We start from the raw sequence: 24101 nt of genomic DNA on the forward strand, positions 1-24101 counted from the left end.
CCAAATCTCCAAGCCAGGTCAGTGTAGTGTGCCTCTACCAACATTAAATGTTCCTTTTATCAAATAGATAAAAGAACACTTTGTTTTACACGAGAGTCGATAAGTCAAATGTGGAAGCCTACACATAAGGAGATACGGGAAATTCACTAAAAATAAAAATTAACAGGTTACTTTTTTTATTTCAATGTTGTTATAAAATATAGATTTTTGGCAAGTCGATAAGTCAAGTGTGGAAGTCTACACATAAGGAGATTAATTAATTTATTGTTTATATAATGCAATATCCTCTCAATAAAATGTTAAATTTTTTTGCATAAAAGTCAAGCACTCAATGTTTCTCTATGGGATTTTTTTTTTCTTGAAAAGTCACTTTTTGTGATGGAATAATGGATACAAAATATGTGCAGTAGTAGCATTTCTAGGCATGTGATGACATACGACAACCTGTGTTTTGAGTGATTGGAAACTTCATAGTGAATTATATTGTTAGAGATTTCTAGAAACTAACACTGTGTAGTGAGTGTGATCAATCCATTACACTCATTACATAGTGTTAGTCCAAAAATCTCTAAACAACCTGTGTTTAAATTATTGGATGGATATACATGCCACCTATGATATGCATGTGACAAAATATGACAACCTACATTTTAGTTATTGGATGGAAGTACATGGCACTGAATTTTTGGGAAAGGGATGAATATTCGAAAAATTTAAAGCGAAATATGTAACTTACTGCACACGAGTAAAGTGTTTAGGTAGAGTTATCCAAACTATACATTCACTAGACAAAATCCCTCCTTGTGTGACATAAATTCCACAAGTATTTGCCCCTTTCTATTTCATTTCGTAGACATATATGGATTTTTTTTTTTGTGGACATTTTTTGATAGTTTTTTTGACAAATTTTTTAATAGTTTTTTATCTATTAACAATTATTATGATTTATTAGGGGGTGCGAGCAAGTGTAGTGAGGCGAATTAGTAATGGGCTCTATTCTTGTAGAGGGTCTTGTAAGTTCTCTATTCATTCGGTGTATCTTTGCACCTTTATGTGCAATTGCTAATTTTAATTTACCAGTCTAGATCCATCTTAAACTCTGGATCTACCAAGCTCTGAGAGGGATCAAATCCCTTGAGATGCAAACATCTTTTAGAATGAAAATATATCCTGGTAGATCTAGAGTAAGATCAATCTTGACTAGTTTAATTCCCTAATTTAAATAGGCTATATTCCACATGAATACGATGGGTCAATACCAGGGGTTCTCATACCATGATTCAATACACATGAAGTTATTTTATTTAAATCCTATTTTTTATTATTAATTTTATTTTATGTTAATCGAGCAAAAATGTTTTCACGTAGTGTGGATGGTAAATTCACTATTTTTTTTTCCAGGGGAAAAAACGGTAGCCGGTTTATTTAAAAAAATGAAAAGTTAACTAGAGATGGTAAATTCACTATTGTACTTTAATTTAATTTTAATTTATAATTTTTTTTTTTATAATTTGATTAAAATGTTGTAAACAAAAACAAGACATGGCATTACAACATCTCTATCATACTAAGCTAAAGTGCACATCTGGCAATAAAAAAATAAATTTTATAAAAAATATTTATCTAATCCTTTCTCATTTTCATACTTTGATTAAGAAAAAAATATATTACTCGCACTTGGATGCCAACTAAACAATAGTGGATTTAGTTGATCTTTGAATTGAAATAATTGTTGCAGTGGAAATGTGTGATTGTCCATGAATAAAGTTTCATTTTTCCTATTATTTTTGTATGTTGATAAAGAAACATGTATTGTGTACAAAGTATAAAAATTAGTCCATGGACAAGCATTCGCAAGGTCGCTGGCTGTCAGTAAATTAAGTTATGATAGGATTGCATAGAATATCCATACACTTTGTAGAGCCAAAGGCACAACCTTATCAAAATGCAGTTATTTTTAAATTCTCATTGATAAGGAAAAACTAAAATTGTAGCTAATCATAAATGACCAATGTATTGCATGTTGCTATTTGTTGTAGCTTTGTATAGAAAATATGATGGTATCCTTTTCACTTTTGACACTTTGTAGAGCCAAAGGCACAACATTATCAAAATGCAGTTATTTTTAAATTCTCATTGATAAGGAAAAACTGAAATTGTAGCTAATCATAAATGACCAATGTATTTCATGTTGCTATTTGTTGTAGCTTTGTATAGAAAATATGATGGTATCATTTTCACTTTTGGTGTGACAAAATGGAGGCTCAAACTCAATATGTGTGATTATGATTTCCCAATCATGTTCTCTTTGGTTCATATTGACATTTTGTTTTTTATTAGTTATCAGGATATTTATTGATGCAAAATTATAACCCTTCAAGAATGTCCTGATGATGGATCCCTGTTGGGATTTGAAACGTTGATGAAAATGGTTATTACTGTGGGTTCTCCAGTTACTAAATTAAAAAATATATTGTTGTCATTTACTGCACTTCCTTTTTCCTTCTTATGTTCCTCTGGTATTTATGATTCACCATGGAATGATTTTATGGGCTCGTCGGACTGTGAAATGAAAAGTGAAATCGGTGGAATAACAATTGCTACTTTCTCTGAATGAATAAGTTGATCAGTTGTCCCAATCTCTTCGTCTTAGGTCGATGATTTCATCCTACATTGATTAATTTCATTGATATGTTCATCCTGATCGAGTATGATAATATCTATAGATTGGAGCACCCATACGAGGAAATACTTTGAAGGTTCATAGGGTTCCCAACCCTATTTGGGAGAATTACAGACTGGGGCACCAATTCAAGTCATGACATTGGAGGACCGCCAAGTCAGCAACTGAGTCCAGGAGTGTCTATAGAGTGGAGCACATTTGCAAGTCAAGAAGTTGGAGGGCCACCGGGTTCGCAACTAAGTCTGGAAGAGTATGTAAAGTGGAGTACCTGCCCAAGTCAAGATGTTCCAAGTCCATTAGATTCCCAACCAAGTCTGGGAGCATATGCATAGTGGATCACCCACCCAGTCGAGATACTGAAGGCCCACCAGGTTCCTGACCAAGTCTAAGAGTGTTTGCAAAATGGAGATCCACCCAATTCAAGTTTAGATGCTTGCAAGGTTCTCGACCAAGACTACAAGCATTTGCAAAGTGAAACACCTACCCAAGTCAAGATGTTGGATGTCTGCCAGGTTCCCTACCAAATCTAGGACCATTTGCATAAAAGATAACATGTCCAAGTAAAGACTTTGGGGGTCTTGGTAGGTTCCCCCACCAAGTATGGGAGCATCTACTGTAACACCCTCCTCCCACATCTACGCAAGTAACTAGCCAACCGAGGTAAACATGAGACAAGAGGTACTATGATTGGATTCAACCTCCTAAGTGACCTTAACGAAGAGGAATCAATGGAAACATCACACACAAACATCCATCGTCAACTTCAAAATCCTCAGGATACAAGTCAGTCACTCAGATAGCTTGTCCCTGTGTCCCACTAATGTTCTGGACATCTTAGGCCTCAGTCGCTCCCATGATATGGGTAATAAAGTGTCCAGAAACCTAAATTTGCTTGCATAGGCTTTCTTTCCAGTTGCCAAAGACTAAAATTGCCAGTTATATGCCAACAACCCTGGGATTTAAGCTACCTTTTCAGGCCGAGAGCCCAAGTCACTACCCAAAATGGAGTGATAGCTTAAAATTGGTAAAATTACAGGGAAATAATGATTCCAAAGCAATAAGTTGAACAATACCTTAACCAAACCCCTACTAGCCATGACAGACATTTCGTCAAACATATCCTCAACATGTAACCTACAGGTGTAAACAATAGAATTAAGTGTATGGATCTCATACTCATCTGAGAATCACTATGAACCATTGTTCCCTCGTGTCATATGTTGCATTATCATCTGTTAGGCCATAAATAAATTATCCATTCATTTACAAGTGAAAACATGTTGAGAGCCATACATAGATGTTGTCATAAAACATACATTTAACCAGCATAATAGGGATAGAAATATCATAAACATATCAGCCATAGAATCCACATATACATCGATACATTTACACATGAAAATCAAGTGAATGAAATTTTCATTAATGAATGCAATAAACCAACTCAAGATGGGACTACCCCATTCCACCCGACCAGAGAATGGTGTTGGCATTATGATTCAAGTGTTGTCCTTGATGGCAACTCACTCAGAGGTTGGTACAGGTGCTCAGAGGTTGGTACAGGTGATGGCAACTTAATCAGAAGACAGATCTTAGTACAGCATGCCAAGGAAGTTCATATACGCAGGTTCGTTAAGCCCAAGTCGCGTGTACACGCTAGTTGGATTCAGAAAAAGCGCGTGTATGTGTAAAAGTACCTTTGGTCCATGGTGGTTAGTCCTTGGAAGTTGTGCCTATGGTTTCGGACCATTGTGTCTCGACGGGCGTGTCGATCCCTAGTTTTGAAGTTGATGGTATTGTGTTACTATGGTTTTGGCTCTTGGTATTGAGCAAGGCCTAAGGCTATATAAGGAGAAGAAGATCATTAGGCAAAATTATCTTTCGACAAGGCTTGAATATCTAAGAGAGAAAGAGATCTGATATGCAGGTTCTGGGTTGCTTGATCTAAGCCAAGGAGAGATCACATCGGTTGATGGAAGACTAGATCTAAGGATAGATCGGGATCTAATGGTTTGAAATGCACTATCATGATATGGTTGATTATGCGTATTTCTAGATCTGCATATTGTCGCAATGTTATGTTCTGGGTCTAACTGATGTCTGGTACAGCTGCAAATTGAGAAAGTTTATTTTTAGATCTGTACGCAGGTTGGCTTCGGTAAAAGCGCGTGTATACGCGGGTTTTGCTCATTGAAGTAGCGTATATCTTTTGAAGCTTGATTTTGGGTTTACAGTGGGGTCTGACTGTTATTGCAGAGTTCTGTAGTCTGCTCTGTGTTCTGGTAACTGGTGATTGACAGGGTTCAGTGGTTCAGTGATTCAAAGTTTGGTTGTTTTATGCTTCAATGATCTGTTGTGAAAGTTGAATGAATTGTGGTCTACAGATTGTAATGTTGTGCTTCAGGAATATCCAGTCTGAAAATGTATGAAAGGTGGTACCTGAAGGAAAGAAGATTGTAGGTCAGCACCTACGTACTAGTATCTTGGCTAGTACAAGAGCAAAGGGGGTTGGAGCTCCCTTCCAAGGAAGTTTGGAGAACGAGAGAAGGTTGTAGCCTTCTGCAGGTTGTAGCCTGCGTACTGGTATAAGGCTGCACCAGTACAAAAGATTGTAAACTGAAGTTTCATATTAAAGAAAGATAGAGACAACTTGCAGCAGGTGGTTTTCACCCACATTGGGTTTCCACCTTATATCTTGGTGTTCATGTGTGTGGCTTTTGATCTGTTCTGTTATACTGCACCTGTTTACTGTTAATGTGATGAATAATGTCCTGATGAACTTAACTGAAGAATAAGCTAACTAAATTATGAGTTTTCTTCTTATACGCTGTTTTATTTAGTCACAGTAGCGTGTACACGCTGGTTCACTAACTGAAGTAGCGTATATGTTTCTGAGCATTGAAAAAGTTTGATTGATCTGATAATACTGATTCACCCCCCCTCTCAGTATTATTTCCAACAATTGGTATCAGAGCAGGTCCTTCAGAGAAGCTTGATCGCTTGAAGGTAGATCATTCATCATGAGCAACTACGAGAAAGAAGCATCAATCAGGCCACCGATTTTTGATGGGACAAATTTCAATTATTGGAAGGTAAGAGTTACTGCATATCTTCAATCTCTTGGTACAGAAGTTTGGAACATTGTAGAAACAGGCTATGCTTTTCCTTCAGCTACTCCTACAGATCCAGCTGAGAAAAAGCAGTATGAAACAAATGCAAAAGCAGTCAGTACTCTATTAGGAAGTATATCCCAAACAGAATTCATGAAGGTCATGCACTTCAAATCAGCAAAAGAGATATGGGACAAAATGATCACTAGCTATGAAGGAGATGAACAGGTAAAGCAAGCTAAACTTCAAACTCTCAGGATTCAATATGAGACTCTCAAGATGTATAATGATGAAAGTGTGGCTAATTATTTTCTTCGGGTAGATGAGATTGTTAATTGTATGAAAAATTTGGGTGAAGAAATAAAAGAGACTATAGTAGTTCAAAAGATTCTAAGATCATTATCCCCCAAGTTTGAATCTAAAGTATCTGCAATAGAAGAAAAAGAAAATCTCCGTGTTCTCACTATGTCTCAGCTACATGGAATTCTAACTGCTTATGAAATGAGAAAGGGAGGTCCATCTGACAGAAGGGAAGCTGCTTTTAAGGCATCAGGAAAAGAAGATTACTATGAAGCAAGCCATGTTCCAGAAGAAGAGGAAGAAGAATCAAATTTTGTCAGAAATCTTCAAAGGGGTTCTGGAAGGTTCAGAGGTAAGCTACCTTTCAAATGCTTTGCTTGTGGAAGAGTAGGTCATTATGCTGCAAAATGTCCTTATAAGGATAAAGGAAAAGAACCTGCTAGATGGAACAAGAAACAAAGTGCAAATAAGAAAAGCTACTACACCCATGAAGATAGTGATGGCTTATCAAACAGTGATGAAGATGAACAAGGTAATAAATATAAGCTGTTAATGGCATTTGAAGATGATGATTATGAGGATGCTGTAGATGTGGATAATCTCTATAATGAAATTACTAGACTCAAGAGATGCATAGAAGAAAAGAATGTGATCATTGATACTTTGCAATTTCAAATTGATGAAAAGGAAAAACATCTTGAAAAACTAGAAGGTGAAATTGTTGGTCTCAGAAAAGAAATTGAGAAAACAAAAGCTATTAATCTTAAGTTTGTCAAAGGATCTGAAACTTTGGATGAGATTATCAATGTGCAGCGGTCTCCTCTAAACAAGACAGGTTTGGGCTATAATGGAGAAACCTCTCAAGCATCCACCTCAAAAAGTTATCTTGATGCAGCAAGAAGAAATGAGCAGAAGAACAATGAAGATAATCAGGTAAAGCAGGGACGAATTACAAACAGAAACTATCAGGGACAATCCTTCTTAAGGGTGAACAAAAGCTACAACCAACCACAGGTAAAATCTTCTCAGTTTGGCTCAAGAATAGATGAAAATAGAAATTACAATCAGTTGGCTGGTAGATTCAATAACCGCAGAAGCTTCTTCAATGGACAATGCTTTTCTTGCCATAACTTTGGTCACAAAGCAGCTCAATGTGTTGCATATAAAACAATCATGACTAGGGAAGCTCAAAAACAAAGAAGTATGACAGGGATTACAAAAAGGACCTATAACAACTTTTCGGTTCTTGAAAATGAAGTTGAATGTTCTATTTGCAATAATTTTGGTCATAAAGACTCTGAATGCAGGAGCAGGTTTCAGGAGAAAAAGGAACAAGCCACAAGCACCAAAACATGGAGAATAAAGGAACCTCAAACAGAAAGATGTGGGATAGCATTTTATGCAGAAGGACAGGAAAATCTATGGTACATTGACAGTGGATGTTCGAAACATATGACAGGTGATAAAGAAAAACTTGAATCTTATTCTACTTTAGAAAAGGGAAAGAAAGTTTCTTTTGGAAATGATACTCCTGCAACTATAAAAGGAAAAGGTATTGCTCCTTTGAAAGAAAAGGTCAAGGCTGGAAATGTTTTGTATGTTGATGGATTGAAGCATAATCTACTAAGTGTCAGCCAGATGTGTGATCAAAAAACCGAGGTTATTTTCAGATCGAATGGATGTCTTGTTCGTGATCTTGATACAGGTAAAACAGTTCTCAAAGGCAAAAGAACTCCAAATAATCTGTACATATTTGAAGAAGGACAACAACAATGCTATCTTAGCAAGGATGAAGAGCACTGGTTATGGCATCGAAGGTTGGGACATCTAAGCTTCTCACAAATAAGGAAAGCATGCAAATATCAGGCAGTTCGCGATCTTCCAGATATCAAAATTCCAGACAACACCATATGCAAATCTTGTCAGTTTGGAAAGCAAACCAGAACTAACTTTCCAGAGAAGGAAGGATCAGCTAGCTTGCCTCTTGAGCTAGTCCATACAGATGTATGTGGTCCATTTAGGAAAAGGACACCTCGAGGAGAAGAATATCTGATATTATTCATTGATGATTTCTCAAGGTTTGTTTGGTTAGGGCTTATGAAGCACAAAGATGAAGCATTCGAAAAATTCAAATCCTTCAAAGCATTGGCTGAAAATGAATCAGGACACAAAATTAAGTGCCTCAGATCTGACAGAGGTGGGGAGTTCACATCAAATGAATTTTTCGATTTCTGCGATGAACATGGGATAAGAAGAGAATTCTCTACAGCTAGAACTCCTCAGCAAAATGGGGTTGTGGAAAGAATGAACAGAACTATCCAACAAATGGCTCGTGCTATGCTCGATGAATCAGGTACTCCTGCAACCTTCTGGGGTGAAGCTGCACATGCTGCTGTTATTATTCTTAACAAAACAAATGTCCGAGTAAACAGCACTCAAACACCTCATGAGCTTTGGAGTGGTAAAACTCCTTCCGTGAAGCACTTCAAAATCTTTGGGAGCAAATGTTATATTAAGAATACTGATGAGCAACTTGGCAAACTTGAACCTAGAGCAGATGAGGGCATTCTTCTTGGTTATTCTCCACATAGCAAAGCATACAAGTGCTACAATAAAAGACTTGGCAGAATTGTTGACAGTATTGATATAGTGGTTGATGAGAAGGGATATATTCCTAGGCAAGTTCATCATGAAGACATTGAAGAAGATGAAGGTTACTCTCAAAGGCGAAATGATGAAGAAGAAGAACCTCAAGAAGAAGAAGAATCTCAAGAAGAACCAGAGGAGCAGACAAGAATAGAAGAGAAGACTCCATCCAGATATGTCAAAAGAATCATCCAGAAACTCAGATTGTGGGGCAGAAAGAAGCAGGAGTACAAACAAGAAGGACACTTGCAGAAGCTTCAAGCTACTTGGCATTACTCTCCTCCATTGAACCACAAAATGTGAAAGAGGCATGCAAAGATGAATGTTGGGTCAAAGCAATGGATGAAGAACTTGAGCAAATCGAAAAGAACAACACTTGGGAATTAGTTCCTAGACCAAAAGATAAGAATGTAATAGGAACAAAATGGGTCTTCAAGAATAAATTAAATGAAAATGGAGAAGTAATTAGAAACAAGGCCAGACTTGTTTGTAAAGGGTATGCACAGCAAGAAGGAATAGATTTTGAAGAGACCTTTGCTCCTGTGGCAAGACTTGAGGCCATCCGAATGTTCCTTGCTCTCTCAAGCTTTCAAAACTTCAAGGTATTTCAAATGGACGTGAAATCAGCCTTCCTGAATGGAGACTTAGAAGAAGAAGTATATATTGAGCAGCCAGATGGTTTCATTCTTGGGAATGATCCAAACCTTGTATGCAGATTGAAAAAGGCACTCTATGGACTCAAACAAGCTCCAAGGGCTTGGTACTATCGGTTGGACAAATATCTTCACCAACAAGGCTTTTCAAAAGGATCAGCAGATAGCAATCTCTATATAAAAGTTGAAAATAACAAATTGCTAATTCTTGTTGTTTATGTAGATGATATTATTTTTGGCAGCAATGAAGAGACCATGAGTCAAAACTTTGCCTTGGTTATGCAGAAAGAATTCGAAATGTCACTTCTTGGAGAATTGACATATTTTCTTGGATTGCAAATCCAACAAAATGAAGGAGGTATCTTCTTGTCTCAAACCAAATACCTCAAGCAGATCTTGAAGAAGTATGGCATGGAAGAGTCAAAGCCAGTATGTACACCCATGGTTACAGGATGCAGCCTCAGTGCAAATGATGAATCAGCAGCAGTTCACCAACCCACTTATAGATCCATGATTGGGAGTTTGCTTTATTTGACAGGTACTCGACCAGATATTACACATGCAGTAGGAATGGTTGGAAGATTTCAAGCCAACCCAAAGGAAACTCATCTTCAGGCAGTCAAAAGAATCTTCAAATATCTTCAAGGGACCCAAAACTATGGCTTATGGTATCCTAGAAATATAGATCTCACTCTTCATGCTTACACAGATGCAGATTGGGCTGGAAGTGTGGATGATAGGAAAAGCACAAGTGGTGGTGCTTTCTTCATGGGTTCCAGATTAGTATCTTGGTTCAGCAAGAAACAGAGTTCGATTGCCTTATCTACAGCTGAAGCAGAATATGTGGCTGCAGCATCTTGTTGCACACAACTTCTTTGGATGATGCAGACCTTGCAGGACTTTCAAATCACTTGCACTCCACCCGTCTCTATCTTATGTGATAATACAAGTGCAATCAGCATTTCAAAGAATCCAGTCATGCACTCAAAGACCAAGCACATACCAATCAAGTACCATTTTCTTCGGGAACAAGTGCTTGAGCAGAAGGTCAAGTTGGAGTATGTTCCTTCTAAGGAACAAGTTGCTGATATTCTCACAAAACCACTGCCCAGGGAAACTTTTGAATATCTCAGACAAAAGCTGGGAGTAGTAGATGCTTCATCCTGCTGTTGAAGCTTGTCTGTTCTACAGAAAAGTTGGTATACGCAAGTTACGAAAGGTATATACGCGTATACACGCGGATTTATGATGGGAAAGTCGCGTGTATGGTGTACGCTTGTTGCAGAGAGTATATCCGCGTCCATACGCTGGTTCATGCAGGAGAAATCGCGTATATGAAGTTCTGAACAGCAAGGGCAAACTCTGGAGTTCTGAACAGCAATGGGTATGTCAGAATTCTTCAGGCACGGTTTCAGGGAGTGCAGCAGGCACAGGTTCAGGGGGAGCAGCTTAAAAGTCTCATAAAGCATTGTTGGCATTCAGATGTTTTGGTTGTTGATTTCAGGAAAAGGAGCTCAGAAAGAAATCCTGGTTGCTGATCTAAAAAGATGTTTATAATATGCTGCTGATGACTTTCATAAGTCTTGGTCTAGATCTGTTGTCTCTATGTCATGTATCTCTCTTGTGATATCTCTTTTATGGTGTCAAGGTCATGTAACGGCCTATGTTGGTTTCCCCACTATGCCTGGGATGAATGCTGTAATATAATTGGTTGTTTCTGATATGTCCCCTCTTGGTAGGGAGTATGGATGTATGTATTGAGTCTTTTGGTGATAGGAAGGTCCCTTATGGTGTATAAGTCTTGGTTCTTGTTGAAGAACATCTTTTGCAGATCTGGCCTACTGTCAGGGGGAGCATGAGTCAGCACAGCCCTTTGCCCTTGATGTCAAAGGGGGAGAGTGACTTGGTGTGGTGGTTGCCATCAAGTCCAAAGGGGGAGATTGTTGGCATTATGATTCAAGTGTTGTCCTTGATGGCAACTCACTCAGAGGTTGGTACAGGTGCTCAGAGGTTGGTACAGGTGATGACAACTTAATCAGAAGACAGATCTTAGTACAGCATGCCAAGGAAGTTCATATACGTAGGTTCGTTAAGCCCAAGTCGCGTGTACACGCTAGTTGGATTCAGAAAAAGCGCGCGTATGTGTAAAAGTACCTTTGGTCCATGGCGGTTAGTCCTTGGAAGTTGTGCCTATGGTTTCGGACCATTGTGTCTCGACGGGCGTGTCGATCCCTAGTTTTGAAGTTGATGGTATTGTGTTACTATGGTTTTGGCTCTTGGTATTGAGCAAGGCCTAAGGCTATATAAGGAGAAGAAGATCATTAGGCAAAATTATCTTTCGACAAGGCTTGAATATCTAAGAGAGAAAGAGATCTGATATGCAGGTTCTGGGTTGCTTGATCTAAGCCAAGGAGAGATCACATCGGTTGATGGAAGACTAGATCTAAGGATAGATCGGGATCTAATGGTTTGAAATGCACTATCATGATATGGTTGATTATGCGTATTTCTAGATCTGCATATTGTCGTAATGTTATGTTCTGGGTCTAACTGATGTCTGGTACAGCTGCAAATTGAGAAAGTTTATTTTTAGATCTGTACGCAGGTTGGCTTCGGTAAAAGTGCGTGTATACGCGGGTTTTGCTCAGTGAAGTAGCGTATATCTATTGAAGCTTGATTTTGGGTTTACAGTGGGGTCTGACTGTTATTGCAGAGTTCTGTAGTCTGCTCTATGTTCTGGTAACTGGTGATTGACAGGGTTCAGTGATTCAGTGATTCAAAGTTTGGTTATTTTATGCTTCAATGATCTGTTGTGAAAGTTGAATGAATTGAGGTCTACAGATTGTAATGTTGTGCTTCAGGAATATCCAGTCTGAAAATGTATGAAAGGTGGTACCTGAAGGAAAGAAGATTGTAGGTCAGCACCTACGTACTAGTATCTTGGCTAGTACAAGAGCAAAGGGGTTGGAGCTCCCTTCCAAGGAAGTTTGGAGAACGAGAGAAGGTTGTAGCCTTCTGCAGGTTGTAGCCTGCGTACTGGTATAAGGCTGCACCAGTACAAAAGATTGTAAACTGAAGTTTCATATTAAAGAAAGATAGAGACAACTTGCAGCAGGTGGTTTTCACCCACATTGGGTTTCCACCTTATATCTTGGTGTTCATGTGTGTGGCTTTTGATCTGTTCTGTTATACTGCACCTGTTTACTGTTAATGTGATGAATAATGCCCTGATGAACTTAACTGAAGAATAAGCTAACTAAATTATGAGTTTTCTTCTTATACGCTGTTTTATTTAGTCACAGTAGCGTGTACACGCTGGTTCACCTAACTGAAGTAGCGTATATGTTTCTGAGCATTGAAAAAGTTTGATTGATCTGATAATACTGATTCACCCCCCCTCTCAGTATTATTTCCAACAAATGGTTGAGCCAAATCTCTCTTCACCCATTCACCCTCGTGCCATATTCCAAACATGAATATGGGACTCAAACCAAAATAACCAATAAGGGCATACCAAGGCTAAACCACCTCACCCTCATCAATAGAAACTAGGCTTTACCATAATCCATCATAGATCACTAGGCCAACACAATGAACAGATCATAACAAGATTTACCATGATCTCCACCCAATCATTAGGCCACACAAGGATGGATATTGTTAGGGTCCTATAATAATAGGATTCATAATTTTGAATTGGCTTTGGTTAGTCTTGTAATATTGTACATACTTTTGCTTTCTGCAAAATGTTTTCCATATTAAAAATTAAAAAATGAAAAGAGGGTATGTCCTAAAAGAATAATCGAAGGACAAAAAGAAAGAAAAAGTGAAAAAAAGTGAAAAATATGAATCCCAAAAAGAAATAAAACAGATCATGAAAGTGTGCAAATTCAAATGCCACTACTTTTTACTTTACTTTGTAAAATAAGGTTGTGTGCAGCTTGTCAGAAATGCTACAATCCATGATGGCCAAATAGCTTAATCTTGACTTATTCATGCTATAAATTTTATGTTGATAGATAGAGAATCAGCATCTAGCCAAACTATTTAACCTTGGCAGATCATTAGTTAGGTAGATACTAAAAGTGAGCTCATTAGTTTAATTTGAGCCATTGGAAGTTATAAGGTTAGAATTAGATAGTTTGCTTGTCAAAAGAAAAAGAAATAAAGGGTCAACAAGCTCAAATGCACCCAATAAAATGAAGAAAAAATGTTAGGATAAATAAAGGGTAGGTAGAAGAAAGGTTACAAATGCACAAGTTGCTAAGTCAAAAAGCACCTTTATCATGCTTAATCCTATGTTTTAGGTGTAGGAGGATTCATGAGAAAGAAAGGATATTCACAAGTTGGTTTAACTAACTTCCCCTCATTTCACCCCCTATGCTTATTTGCTAATTTCCCCATTACCCCTTCATCACTTATAAATCCCTTTTTCCCCTCATTTTGACCCTTACCCCTTGGTTTCACACATTTCCCTAGTAATTACCTTTCAAAAATCACCCCCCTACCCAAAACCCCTTTTCCCTAGTGTGAAACCCATTCCCCATTGCAAATATTACCTTCCCCGTTTTTAATTTCCCTATTTCCCTTCAAAACCCCAAAAACCCCTTTATCCTAAGTTTTTCTCCCCCCGCTTTATCTAATTAAACCCCCCATTTCATATTTCCCCGACAAACCTCTTTTACCCACCAACCCTTGGTGCAGTTAAAAAATCCCGCCACATAACCCCTAGTCCTACTTTATTAATTTGTTGCTTATCCTAACCTTATTAGTTAATTAATTACATTTCTATGTAATTAAACCCTGGCCCCTGCAAATCCCTTTCCCAATTCCCTCCGTGCATCTTAATCATGTGACAGTCATCCGATCTCCTACCCCAGATCCGATGGTGCACATCCATATCGCATGGGTTCACTATTCTACCGAAAATAGCCCAAGAGCATGCGAGATTCACGGTTTTGCCTGAGCCCTGTTCTGCTACGTGGTGGAACCAATTGAGATCGCGTGCTCGCAAAAAATACCACCCACCCTCCAAAAGCAGTGCAATGGCTGAGAAAACCACCTCCCCTCCAAAGCTGAAAACTGCCCATTTTTCATTCTTAATTTCCGCGCCAAAATGTGACCATTACCCATTAAAATGCCAGAAAAGCCCCAATTCACTCTTTTCGCTCATTTTTCACTGCAACTACTGCTTAGCCATTACGACACCCTAAGACCTCTGTGAGCAAATTGACCACTGTCTGCCACCTGAAGAAGCTCCAGACACCTAATTGAAGCAACCAATTCACAGTTGAAGCCACCATACCCTCTACAATCGCCACTGAACCCAGTTTGCAAGCTAGACCATCGATTTCTAGGTATTCTTGGGAAAACCAAAATGGCCCTTCAATTTGAAAGCATACTGTCTAATTGGAAGCTTAATTAATCGAATTAATTAAAGAAAATTGCCTGAATTGAAAAGAAACCTATTTATGCCCCAAAACCCTTCTTTTGTGGGCTATAATTACCCTCTCACTGTACTAGAACTGCTAAACTCACTCCTAAAACCCCTCAAAGCCTAATTCATATATGTACACCCAATTATGGCTTCCCAAACCTCTTTGGACGTGATACCTCTACAAAACCCTCACTTGGACATTGACCACCTTGCATTAGCAAACAAAGATTCCAAATAGAGGACACAGCCTCCCCTGCCTACCTTCTAAAGCTCCACTGCTTGAGTAAGGGTAGATTCTTAAACTAGAACGATGACATCCAAATATTTGTTTCCAAAAGTACATCCATTCCCAAACATTATCCACTTTTGTCGTTCTTTCTACATTCCTAGCCAAAGGGCCATTGTCACCCCTAACCAATAAGTATTGTTTACCATCATTGTAGAATCCATTAACCAAATGCTGCAGGTCCAACCAAGCCCTAATGAGACCCCATTGTCTATTTGAGAATTGTTGGACCTTTATACCAAGTTAGACCTACCCATAATAGCACAAATTTTCCAAACTTTCACCATTGAGGAATGTCATACTCCCATAGATAGTCCCCCTTATGCTACCACTATTTTTTCTGAGAGATGCAGACAAATTATTACTATGCTCTCTTGCATCTTAGGATACACCACAGATGAGCACGTGGATGAGGTTGTCCTAGAATTCCTTTCCATCTTTAGCCCAAGCAAGCCTCTTGCTATTATTTACAACTATGCTCAGTTCATTGCAAGCAAGATGGAGGAACAGTTCACTAGATTGCCTACTGAAAGAGTCTTCAAGTACTCTTCTGTATTATTTCATATGTTCTTGTATTATTAATCAGATAAATTCCCTATTAACATTTAGAAGTTGGATACCAAGGGAAATCAAAGATCAATTATTTATTGGACACCCTTGATCAAAAAGTACTCCACTACATTCACTTATAAGGACTTCATTGATTCATTTGTCCATCCAGTCATGAATATGCTAACCAATAGCCCTCAGCCTAGAATCAACCAAGAGATCAAAAGGGTGTTATAGTTGGCCAAGAATAGTAAGGTGGGAGATTGGTATCTGTACTAGAACCACATAGAGATAAGAATTTATGGATGCCAACTTACCCCTTACAAACTACCCAAGTACCTCCCCATGAGGATATTTTCACTAGGATATTTTAGGCAGATTATCAATTCTGATGAAGTCAACTTCCTAGCAACTAGGAAGAAAACTCAATTCAAAATGAAAAACCAATTGGGCCCCTTCATTTGTAGCACCAAGGAAGCTGGACCAGAGGCAGATAAGATTTTGCAACAAATGAAGTTCAAAAACAGTTTTATGTGGCAATATGACCCTCATGGAATCATAAATAAACTGAGGATCAAGGTCAAATTGGGACGTTTCATCCATCATCCTAGACCAGACATTGAGAGGTTTGCCAACCAATCAGAATGGTTGGAAAACACACTAATTGACATAGATAGCAATGTATTGTATGTAAAGAATACATTGATTAATGTAGAGAGACAGATTGATGAAAGTTCTTTCCTGTAGGTTCCAGAACTAAGAGAACCAATGAACATTCCTCTTGTTTTACAGACTCCTGCAAATGAGGAGAGAAACCCAAAGAGAAACAGGGAGGAGGGTTCCAGTTCTTCTATAGAAACCACTGATGAGCAGTTCGAGATCAGTTATAGGAAGAGGCCCAAGCCGAATCCTGTAACTAAATAGGAGGACACCATTGAATTAGTGGAAATAACTGAAACTGATACAATGGTGGAAAGAAGCAAAGGTACAACAGCTTCAGGAGAAACACAACAACCCTCAACATCTAACACTCAACTGATTGAGAGACATCTCGGTGTTGAGGTTTCTTCTTTTATCAGACCAGTAGATAAAGAAAAGGATATCAAGGATAGATACAAGGAGATCAAGTTGAGAAATGAGTAGTTGAAGGCTGAAACATATGCTTAATACTTCATGCACACACCAGCAAATCAAAGCAGGTTGATGTCATCTTTTGACATCAAAGCAGGAAAAATGCAGGTGTCCTTCATGCAGCCAACTGTCCAGTAGCCAAAGACATCAGCTGAATACAGAAAAATAGACTTTGAGGTGTTGGCTAGGGATTCTTTTGAAATCCCTGATGATGTGAACCACCTGACTTATGTCTTACATATTGGCCTCCCCTTCGAGGAGGTTTCCCTTGGAATGATAGATTTTGGGTTTTATCCCCCACTTTGTTCCCCAATCATTCTTCCTCGACTATAATTTCTTGTTGCACTACCTCAAGCAACATAGTAGGCCTCAAAATGTGCACCTTTTCCTTTATAATAGATTCAATCCATACAAAAACTTGTTTACCTTGAGGGCTTCAGTATTTAGATGGGTAGCATATCCAAGCAACTCCATGAATCGTGCTTCATATTCAAGGATTGTCTTAGTTCCTTGCTTAAGATCATGGAACTCATTCAATTTCCTCTCCAAGTATTCAGTAGAAAGGTACTTTGCTCAAAATTCCTCTTCAAATTGTTCTCATGTCAAGGTAGACATGGAGTATCCCAATTGGGATTTTAAGTTCCTCCACCATAATATTGCACTCTCCTTAAGTTGGTATATAACCAACTATGCGTTTTGGTTGCTATAATAATTCCGCAACTCAAAAAATAGGTGCATGTTTTCCAACCAAGCTTCTGCTACCTCCCCTTTTGTGGTACCCTTAAAGATAGGAAGCTTAACTTTTTCCAACTCTCTATGTACATCTCCATTAGATGGTATTTCTTGCCTCTCTAATTGAGATGTAGAATTAGGCACTGAAGGGTTCCCCAAACCCTACTAATCAATACTTCAATCATCTTTTGGAAATATAACATCATATCCCTTACCTCCCTGATGGATATTTGCTCAGATTCTTTATCTTGCAGAGGTGGAGATGAGACTTCATTCCTCCTCCTTGATGTTCTCTCCATGATTACTTAATCTGACCAAGGAAAAATTTAGGTAAGTAAATAAATATTAGCAGGCAAGCCCTAGGCCCTAGAGTTTTAACCTGCTTTGATACCATATGCAAGGTCCCACCTTACCAACCATCAGTATTATACTAAGGTTGACTCAAAATGCTATTTAAGTTTAAGTTTTTAAGACGTAAAAGTTAATGCAAGGTTATATATCTATATTTTTAGTTTTAGATGATATTATTTACACTACATACTAATTTCTACTAACTAACTAACCCATGGTAATATTAAACTGCTCATTAAGGCTACAGGGTCATGGTTCCTCAAGATCCAAAACTTACAACCATAAGTCTTAAAATCACATTTAAATGATAGAGTCTTTAGTGGGATAAACAATATCAATATTTACAAACCACAATTTCTAATAAGCTAATTGCTCATTCTATTGCAATTAAGAGTGTTTAAAAGTGACTAATTTGATTTTGTTCTAGATAATATACCTATGAATCCTTTGGTAAAACAAAGGGAAGAAAAACAAGATAATTCAACTTCTAAAGGAGTGGTTTCCAATTATTATGAATTCATATGTGAGCTAACAATTACAACATTTCACCTAACCAGTTTGCCTTCCATGGATTTTTACTTCAATGGAACCATCATGTTTATTCTTTAAGATATCTCCAAAAACACCTTGGTTGCAAATCCTAAATTTACTTAGTAATTTTTATAGACAATTCATAGATGTAATTAGCTACAACCATTAAAGCATTATGTCAAACAGTTTGCAAGCATGAAATGTACAGCCATTGAGGCATTTTTTGAAACACTTACAACCATAACCCTGAAGGCGATTTCACCAAAATTAACTAACATGAATCTAAGATTACATAATTTATTTTTCTTTGTTAGTAATGCCAAGAAGTGAACCTAATACATAAGTAGAACTATCATCCATCTTGATGGCTGCATATACAAAAATCTAGGCACATAATGACTATAAATATTTTTAAAAATTTACAAATAACTCGCAGCGATGTAGTTACAACCATTGGGAATTTTGAACAACAGTTAACAATCACAAAACAAGCTGCTAACTATTAAACTATCAAACAAGTAGTCACAAGTTTATTTAACTACCAATGTATTAACCATTGATACTTTAAAATAATAATTCCAAGTTTATATGACAGACTGATTTCATAAAAAGAGATTACCAGGTAAATCACAGCTACAAAAAAAGCAGCGAGACAAACCACCAGGCAACAACAACAAATCTGTAAAATATAGAAGATTACAGAACCGGATTCTGAAACTCTGTTTTTTGAAATCAAAGTTGGGGCGACATGGAAAAAAGGCACTGATACCCCATGAAGTTAAAATAAATCAAAACAGAAACGCCCAGAAATGCGATTATTTAAAACCACAACCAAAAACAAATTTATACTATCTCATTTATCCCTTTTGTGAAACATATACTCTGAAAACTTATCTACAGCTGTAAAAAGAGAAGAAAAACCCAAATTTATGCTATTAACATGTTTTCATAAAACTCATGGCAACCTGAATGCTTCAACCATAAGACATGATGTAAATCAACTTGCAATGAAACTGTACAAAAATGACTTACATAAAATACACTACAATTATTGCAAAATTCCTTCAACATTTATTGTGCAGCATTTGATATACATCTAAGTTTCAGTCAACAACCAGATAAGCAAAACCATGTAATGAACTACAAAAAAAAACACAATATAATGTTGTCAACATACCTAGCAGTGAATTTATACAACTCAAAAAATGGGAGTATGCTCCAGCTCCAATGAGAGTATGCTCCAGCTCCAATATCCTTACCAACTCATTGTGAACCACCCGGTTTTCCTCCCAACCATATCCAGGAAGAACTTCTCCCCTTGGAACCCCTGAGCTGCAAAAGCTCACAAGAAGTACCAAAAGACAACAGTAGAGAGATTTGCAAGGCAAACTAAGGAAGCAAATTTTCACTTCCTCTCAATACCACTCATGGCCAACCTCAATAGCTAGAGATCTTAGGATTTTAACAATAATTTCATATTTATTATGGAAGCAATTGGCTACTCTCCATATCTCTCCCTCTCACTATTTTCCTCAAGTCTTTTCCACTCTTGACCTCCTAATCCCTAAGTGACAATACATGAGACTCATATATAGGAGGAGCAACCAATTCTTGTCATAAAGGAGGAGTAATGTGCATGCATTGGATTCCATTTAGAGGAGTGTAACTTATGCCATTAAGAAGAGGTATGCATGCCTTAGTTAAGGAGAGTGTAACATATGCATTAAAGAGAGCATAAGAGGAATATTTTATGACATATTTTTAATGAGTGAAAAGGAATATGACATTCTTTGATGAGTGCATAAAATAGAGTATAATGAATTATTTAAAAGAGAGAGAGAGTTACATAGAGCCATGAGATTCATGAAGGAGATGTGTGAATTGATTGAGGAGATAAAATTGACTTGTAATTCCATTTTAATAATAATATCATAGTCTCGTAAAAGATATTAATAATATTGAGTATTCAATCAAGATTGAACTATTAGGATTGATTAATGATAAGTTAATTTGTTTTTCTTCAACTCTGCTTGGTTACCAATTTATGTAAAGTGATTTACTATTTTTGGAAAGTCGTGCTTGAGATGTTGGGCATGACTTTTTATTTTTAGAAAGTCATTCTAGAATTGTGAGGATGCAATTTTATTTAAGGAAATTCATCCATGAGTGGTATTTTTATTCTGGAGAATAGGGATTCTGCACCCCTATTTCATGCATCTCCGTGCCTTAATAGATTGAGGACTCCAGGCTTTGATCTACTTCAAAGATCCAAGCTTCCACAACTTGATCTTTTTTAAATATTTAGGACTCCACGCCCTAAATATACAAGACTCCACATATTTATCTTTCTTGGATTTAGGACTCCATGCCCTCTCATCTACTGTGCTTTGAAACTTTGTGTTTCTCCTTATGGTACTGATTGTGAGCTTTTACCCATCTGATGGTTCACTGATAAGGCCTTGTTCAAAGACTTGCACACATTACAATCTCATAGATCAAAGGAATCAAATGAATTTCATAATGAAATTTACTTAATCACATTTTACCTAGAATGGTGCATGGCTTCCATAGTCATTTTGGTTTTGAAGAAATGACTTCCACAGTCATTCATAATTGAACATCCTTGTTGGAAAATGACTAGGTACCCTACCACATCCTGCTTAGTACAATATTAGACATATATAATCACACAAATCATGTATCATCCATAAATCATAATTAACCATCTATTCCGCATAACCATGAGAATCCATGGGTATATGTGTCTCAATCTTGGATCACCATCCATGTCATACACCTGCTTCATAAATCAGATACAAACAGAAAAAACATATGTATAACATTTTACTTAACCAAAACCATCTAATACAGATAATCAATGATGCCACATATAAGAGGAAATATAACTATATAAAACATTGTTCCCCAATCCAGTGATCAATCTATCATACATAAACATAAAAGGAAATATAACTATGTATGTAAAAAATTATTCCTCAATCAAGTGATCAACCTATCATATATATATATATATATATATATATATATATATATATATATATATATATATATATATATATATATATATATATATATATATATATATAATATATATATATATAACCCTTGATAAGAGTGACAAAACTATACTAAAAAAATAGGACAATACATACTCCCCCTCTTGGAGTCAACTTGGCCCGAAGTTTAACTAAACAAAAAAGGAAACTCAAGACGCATAGAAGATGCATCTTCCCAAGTGGCGGAACTAGGACTGTACAGGTCCCATTGGACCTTTACTTGGTCCACCATGCCATGTCTGAGCTATCGAGTGTGATGGTCCAAAATGGAAACTGACTCTGCCTTAAGAGTTCCTTCGTCCATTACATGTAATTGATGCCAATCTAAAATGTGAGAAGGATCATGAACATACTTACGTAGTACCGAAATATGAAATACATCATGCATACGATGAAAGACTGGTGGTAAAGCAAGATGATATGCCACATGTCCAACCCTTTAGATGATCTCAAAAATCCCAACAAATCGAGGAGAGAGCTTAGATCCTTTCCCAAACCTAATAGAACTTTTCTGAGGTTTTACTCGAAGAAAAACAAGTTCCCCTTCTTTAAAACTACGATCCACTCTATTCATATCAGTATAGCTCTTATGTCTATCCTGTGCCCACTTTAATCTTTGTCTTATATGACACACTTGTTCTTCCATTTCTTGAAGAATTTCAGGACCTACTGAGATTCTGTCCTCTAATCTATCCCAACTTAAAAGTGTTCTGCATGGTCTTCCATACAATAACTCATAAGGTGCCATATCAAGGGAGCATGATAACTGTTATTGTAAGCAAACTCTACTAGAGGAAGATAATCTTCCCACTTAGATTGTTGATCCATTACGTACATTCTAAGCATGTCCTCTGACACTTGATTTACTCTTTCAGTTTGGCCATCAGTCTCTGAATGATAAGCTGTACTGAAATTTAATTGTGTCTAAAGGGCTCCCTGGAAACTAGCCCAAAGTCTTCCTGTAAATATAGAGGCCCTATCTAATATGATTTTCTTAGGAAAACCATGAAGTCTAACCACCTCCTTGATAAATACTTGTGCTATTTCAGATGCTTTGTAAGTATCTCTAACAGATATAAAATGGGCACTCTTAGTAAGTTTATCTACCACCACCAAAATGGAGTTATGCCTTTTGGTTGTTTTAGGTAATTCAACAATAAAGTCCATAGATATTGCTTCCCATTTAGACTCAGGAATGTTATGCGGCTGCAACAATCCTGCTGGATGACCATGTTATGCTTTAACTAGCTGACATTCCAAACATTTTCCACAAAATTTGCTACATCCTTCTTCATGCTTGCCCAAAAGAAAATTTGTTTTAAATCAGCATACATCTTTTGGACTCCCAGGTGAGCCATATATGTTGCACGGTGAGCTTCTTTCAAAATGAACTCACGAAGCCCATCTTGATCTGGAACTACAATCTTTTTCATGAATCTCACCATACCATCGTCATCATAAGAATACCCTTCTACCTTGTTTTTCTTAGCCCCCTCCCTAGAAAGAGAAACTTTAACTTCCTTGCACCATTCATCTACATCTTGTGCCCTCATGATGCGCTCCCGTAAATCAATCTTCAATGGAATTACTGAAAATATTCGTGGTCTTCGACTGAGTGCATCGGCTACTTTGTTCAATGTACCCTTGATGTAAGTTATGTCAAAATCATATTCACTTAGGAGTTCTGACCACCTTCTTTGCCTAGCATTTAGACCACTTTGAGTAAATATATTTTCAATTCAAATTTTTTTCCCACCAGATAATGTCGCCAAAGTCGTAAGGCATGAACTATAGCTGCTAGTTCTAGATCATGGGTTGCATAGTTTTCCTCATGCGTCCTTAACTTCCTAGAGGCATATGCAATCACCCTACCATCTTGTGATAATACCGCACCCAATCCATCTTTTGACGCATCGGTACATACTATGAATGGTCTATCCATATCTGGAACCTTAAGTATCGGAGCTGTAGTCAAACATTGTTTGAGCTTGGAAAATGCTTTCTCACACTCATTTGTCCAATTAAATCGTACTCCCTTCCTAAGCAATGAAGTGATAGGGATGGCTATTTTTGAAAACCCCCCACAAATCTCCGATAGTATCCTGCCATACCCATGAAGCTACGCACTTCATGCACATTAGAGGGTGTTGGCCATTCTGAAATTGCATCGATCTTTGCTGAGTCAACAACAATGCCTTCACTGGAGATAATGTGTCCAAGATAATGGATTTTTGATTGGAAAAAAGAACATTTGGACATTTTTGCATAAAGTTTATTTTCTCTTAAGCATTGTAACACCAATCTCAGGTGTTGCTCATGCTCTTCTGGGGACTTTGAATAGATTAGGATGTCATCGAGGAACACTTGTACAAATTTGTCCAAGTAATTCCTAAATACACCATTCATCAGACTCATAAACACTCCTGGGGCATTAGATAACCCAAAAGGAACAACCACGAACTCATAATGACCAAAACGAGTTCGAAAAGCAGTTTTGGAAATATCCTCTTCTTTAACTCTAAGTTGATGATATCCAGATCAAAGATCGATCTTGGAGAATACGATGGCTCCCTTCATTTGATCAAATAGATCATCAATGCGAGGCAAAGGATATT

Source organism: Pinus tabuliformis, chromosome 1_2 (assembly GCF_031772625.1).
Source record: "Pinus tabuliformis cultivar Carrire ecotype Pingquan chromosome 1_2, CPIR1, whole genome shotgun sequence".
Lineage (NCBI taxonomy): Eukaryota > Viridiplantae > Streptophyta > Pinopsida > Pinales > Pinaceae > Pinus > Pinus tabuliformis.